The following is a 6,000-nucleotide window of genomic DNA, read 5'->3' on the forward strand; positions in this document are numbered from 1 at the left end:
ATGTTAGAGAGGTTAGCCGGAAGAAATTTCTATTGTTTCTTGGATGGTTATTCGGTATACAATCAAATATCAGTGAATCCGGCGGACCACGAGAAAACTGCTTTTACATGTCCTTTTGGCGTTTTTGCATACCGAAGAATGCCATTTGGATTATGTAATGCTCCCACAACATTTCAAAGGTGCATGCAAGCTATCTTCTCAGATTTGATCGAGAAAAGCATCGAGGTGTTCATGGATGATTTTTCTGTGTACGGGTCGTCATTTGACTTGTGCTTGAAAAACCTTGATGTGGTGATGGAAAGATGTATTGAAACAAATTTGGTTCTCAACTGGGAGAAGTGCACTTTCATGGTAACGGATGGGATTGTTCTTGGCCACAAGGTATCTTCAAAGGGGCTTGAGGTCGATCCGGCAAAAATTGAAGTTATTGAAAAGCTTCCCCCTCCGGTGAATGTGAAAGGCATAAGGAGCTTTTTGGGACATGTTGGGTTCTATAGAAGATTCATCAAGGATTTCTCCAAGGTCGCAAAGCCTTTGAGTAATTTGCTCAACAAAGGTATGGAATTTAATTTTGATGAATCATGTCTAAAAGCTTTCCTAGAACTTAAAGCAAATTTGACCACCACACCCATAATTGTCGCTCCTAATTGGTCGCTTGAGTTTGAACTCATGTGCGATGCGAGTGACTATACGGTTGGTGCGGTCTTAGGCCAAAGGAAGAACAAACAATTCCATGCTATACATTATGCGAGCAAAGTTTTAAATGAGGCACAGGTTAACTATGCCACTACCAAAAAAGAATTGCTCGCAATTGTATTTGCATTGGAAAAGTTTCGCTCTTACCTCATTGGTTCTAAAGTGGTGTGTTATACTGATCATGCCGCAATCAAATATCTTCTCACCAAGCCTGATTCAAAACAGAGGCTTATTCGGTGGATTCTTTTGCTTCAAGAATTTGATCTTGAAGTGAAAGATAAGAAAGGTACAGAAAATTTGATTGCAGATCATTTGTCTCGGTTAGTGAATACCGAGGTGACAAACAATGAAAAAGAGGTGAGGGAAGAATTCCCCGATGAAAAACTGTACATGGTACAAGAAGTTAGACCCTGGTTCGCAGATATGGCTAATCACAAAGCATCTGGCTGGATACCGGAGGATCTAACTTGGAATCAAAGAAAAAAGTTCTTAAACGATGCCAATTTTTATGTTTGGGATGAGCCTCACTTGTTTAAGTTGAGCAGTGACAATCTTTTGAGAAGATGTGTCGCGGATGAGGAAACTAAAAGCATTTTGTGGCATTGCCACAATTCGCCGTATGGTGGTCATTTTAATGGTTTGCGTACGGCCACAAAAGTCCTTCAATCGGGATTTTGGTGGCCTACTTTGTTCTAAGATGCTTACCACCATGTTGCCTCATGCGACAGTTGTCAACGAACTGGTGGAATAGGGAAAAGAGAGGAAATGCCCCTCCAAAGTATTGTAGAAGTAGAAGTATTTGATTGTTAGGGCATTGATTTTGTTGGACCCTTCCCTTCCTCTATGTCAAATGAATACATCTTGGTAGCTGTGGATTACGTGTCTAAGTGGGTGGAAGCGATTGCTTCACCCAAAGCGGATGGTAAGACCGTGATAAAATTTTTGATGAAAAATATATTTTTGCGGTTTGGCACGCCAAGAGTGTTAATTAGTGATGGTGGATCTCATTTCTGTAATGCCCCGCTTGAAAAAGTGTTGGAGCAATATGGAGTAAAGCACAAGGTGGCTACTCCATATCATCCACAAACTAATGGGCAAGTTGAGAGGACCAATAGAGAAATTAAGAGAATTCTTGAGAAAACTGTGTCTAGCTCTAGGAAGGATTGGTCAATGAAGCTTGATGAAACCTTGTGGGCATATCGAACCGCTTTCAAAGCACCGATCGGTCTTACACCATTCCAAATGGTGTATGGTAAAAGCTGTCACCTTCCCGTAGAACTAGAACATAAGGCATATTGGGCCTTGAAGCTTTTGAATTTTGACCACAAGTTGTGTGGAGAGAGAAGAAAAATCCAATTACATGAGTTGGAAGAGATGAGATTGCATGCCTATAAGTCTAATTCGATTTACAAGGAAAAGACCAAATTCTATCATGATAGTAAGATTAGAATTAAAGATTTTAAGGTAGGACAATTGGTGTTACTCTTCAATTCTCGGTTAAGACTTTTTCCGGGAAAGTTGAAGTCTAAATGGTCCGGACCGTTTTTGGTCAAAGAGGTTAGAAGCCATGGGGCTATTGTGATAGAGGACCAAAAATCAAAGCAAGAATGGGTAGTTAATGGTCAGAGGTTGAAGGTTTATCGAGGAAGCGATTTTAATCGTGAAACTTGTGTTTTATCGTTTGGTGATCCTTGATTGCCTTTGACCGTCGAGCTGACCGACGTTAAACAAAGCGCTTATTGGGAGGCACCCAATTTGTTAATATTCAACTTGTTTTATGTGTTTTTTACTGTTTATGTTTTTTGCGTACCGGTCGAGCCAAAATCAGTCTACCGGTAAAGTTACACTTGATGGTAGAAGAAAAAATTTTCTGTGTTCTGTCAAGGGCGCTTAGCGCGCTTTTGAAATTTTGGAACCCTTAGTTCCAGAGAGATGTGCGCTTAGCGCGCTTCAGACCCCGCTTAGCGCGGGTGGTTTTTCAGAGAAAAAAATTTTTTTTGGAGGTTGGGCCTTTGTTTCTGACCCGACCCAGCGCGTTTTCTGAATGGAAAATAGGGTTTTGAGGTCTTTGTGCCTCATTTCCCCCATTTTTGCTCTCCTAAGCTTGTTTTCTCTTTTTGCTTCTCTATTTTAGTCTTTGTTTTTTCTTCATCTCCTTCAATTTCTCAAGGTAAGCATCTTCTTCTTCTCCATTTTAGTTTTATTCTCCCTATTGTATAGTTTTTATTTTTGATTTTAGGAATATATGATGTGGTTAGGGTTTTGTATTTTGAAAACATAGTATAGAACATGTTTCCTTTGCTTTATTTTGTGTTAAAAATCTGATTTTGGGTGTGTTGAAGCATGGATGAAACCCTGGTTCGCAGGGGATTTTTTCTGCAAATCGCAGAGCCCGCTTAGCGCGGTAGGCGCGCTTAGCGCGGTCTGGGGATTTTTGAAAAATCCCCTCTTCTCCCTGTTTTTGTTTGATGCAGGGGGAGTGATCTTGTGCTTTAATTCTTTCTAGGGCTGTTTATTTTTGTTATGTATTGTGTTAACATATTTGTTTTTGTGTTGCTATTTCCTTAACCATTTCAGATGGGACCGAAATTCCTTGGCTCTAAGAAAAGAAAGATCGGAACCGAAGGCGGCAGTTCTTCTCAAGCACCTAGGGCTATTCCGTTTAATCAAAACCGTTTTAAGAGTCATGTCCAAGAGGAGAGGTACAAGAAGTTAGAGGTTAGGACATGGTGGCCAGAGCGAATTGTGAGGATCAATCCTGAGGGAACCTATGGGTGGTGTCATAACACCATTGAGGATTATGGTTGGCTTAAGCTTTGTGAGCCTGCACCTAAGTTTCATTTGGAGATTGTAAGAGAGTTCTATGCTAATGCCGTTCCAAATGAGGAATTTCCGGTTGAAGGTGTTCCCTTTGAGTTCAAAACTTGGGTGCGTGGTAAGGAATTTGATTTTTCTCGTCAGGCTATCCGTGAGTTTCTTGGAACTCAATTACCTTTTGAGGATGGTGAGCTGTGTCGGTATCATGTGCAATTAACAAGGGGTAATTTTGATTGGGAGCATCTGAGGGAGGTCTTGTGTTCGAGGGGGCAGTCTTATGATCTTAATCCTTCACAACAGCCCCAGAAATTCTCTAGGAAGTCGTTGTCTACTAATGCTCAAATTCTCATGTCGGTGGTCCTTCATAATTTAAGGCCTAGGAGTCACACTTCCTCTTTGCCTGCTGAGTCTGCTGCACTGGTTGCTCGTATGATTGAGCATGAGCCGATTGATATTACTCGCATTATTGCGAATGAGCTGAAGAGGGTTGCTTTGAGTGGAACTCGGCATGGTGATCGTGCTCCCTGCAAGCTGATTTTTCCTGGTTTGATCATGAATCTGTGCAAGAAAGCAAGAGTGCAGATTCCTTCTGAGAGTCTTGTGTCTATTGACACTTTTATTGATGACATTTTTATTGAGCGTTATTGTTTATCCAGGTTGACTGCTGTTCCTGTTGCTGCTACTCGCCCTGCTCGCCGCCGTAGTAATCCTGATAGAGAGGAGAACTTGGCATTTCATATGGCGCATCAGAGAGCATTCATGTTTTTGCATGATTCTATGTCTCAGCTGAGGTTGCAGATGATGGAGCCCCATGTGGCTCATCCGTGGAGTTCTCGCCAAGACTTGGTGGATTATGCTGATTGGCCTGAGGTCAGTCCATTTCCTGAGGAGGAGGAAGGTGGCGAGGATGAGAATGTGGAAGAAGATCTCCAGGATGAAGATGAGTAGTTCTTTTTGGTTGTTGCTTAGTATTTTCATTAGTATTTTTAGTGCTAGTTGTTATTTTATTTTATTTTGACTTAAGTAGTGTTATGTTTTGTTCCATCCTTCTAAAGGATGAGGTATTTTGGATCTTAGGCATTGCTATGCCTTTTGGATATTTTGACACCTTTTGGTGTTTGTTTTTAATTTATTAAAGTTTTTAGTTTAATTGCTTTATATTTCTATTTACTTTTGCAATTGTGTTTTAAATTTTTGTTTGTTGTTCTTGTGAAAGTGCTTCCTGGATGAAGCAAGCTTTTACACCCAATTGGGGCGGTGATGATATAATATGAAATTAGTACGTACAAGGTACATTTTTATCGTTTCTTTAATATACCATGAATTAGATGCTTGTAATTGTACAAATTAGATGTCATATTTTCTTTAGCAAATATAGTTCAATATTGAATCATTTTAGTTCTAAAACTAGTGTGAGGAGCCTTTCCATTGTACATATATATTATTTTGTGATTACCAACAATGTGCGTTTAACTCGTGTTTATTATGTTTAATCTTGCGTTTTTATTTTAATTGTGTAAAGCATGAAAGTGATCAAAGCATTTTGTTTCGCATTTCGAGTATAACTTCTCTACCATATATAACCTACCCGGTGAGTGTGTGAGCATTTGATAACCACTTTGAGCCATTTTTGCCAAGATTCAAGCGGTATCAATTCCTTGTCTATATTTACCGATTTTTGATATGAATCTTGATGATTTTCTTTCAACCTTGAAGAGTACCATTAATTGTGGTTAGGAATGTTTCCTTTTCGCCTTAGAATAGAGAGCATTCGTGATTATGTGGTGGTAATATTCAAGTTGGGGAGAATATAAAATTTTGGTTGTATTGGTAGTGAGAAGTAAATAAGTGATTGCTCAAGAGAAAAAGAAAGAGAAAAAGAAAAAAAAAAGAAGAGAAAAAAAAAAGCTTTGTTCATAGCTAGTGTTTTTTTTAAATTTTTATTGATGAACTCTTGAGCAATAAAATTGTGTGATCGGTTGATAAGGATGTGTGGATATAATCTTGATTTGAATGCTCTCTTAGGGATTGACCCTTTCGTTTCAATGGCTTTGAGAAATGACACTTCCTTGTTAACCAAGCCTAGATACAACCCTAAAGACTTAGTATTAGTATCTCAATCATGGTATTATTTTAGCAAGGGTGAAATGTTACGTGTGTGCTTATGGAATTTGAACCACCCAATTGTTTTAGTCTTAGCTTGTGATTTCTTGGTTGTATTTGTTTTGTTTGAGGACAAACAAAGGTTTAAGTTGGGGAGAGTTGTTAGTTACCAATTTGTATAAATATCTTAGGTAATTTTTGGTAACTTTCAAGTCTTTTTGTGGTTAATAGTAGTATTTTATTATCATTTGGTATATATTTATTCTTATATTTATATTATTGTTGAATAGTTCTTATCTTTGCAATCTTTGTTGGATTTTGTAGTTTTTTTTTAGATAATTGGAAGCTTGGACCATGGAAAAAGGACTTTGAAGATGTTCCAAG

Source organism: Vicia villosa, linkage group LG1, assembly GCF_029867415.1.
Source record: "Vicia villosa cultivar HV-30 ecotype Madison, WI linkage group LG1, Vvil1.0, whole genome shotgun sequence".
Lineage (NCBI taxonomy): Eukaryota > Viridiplantae > Streptophyta > Magnoliopsida > Fabales > Fabaceae > Vicia > Vicia villosa.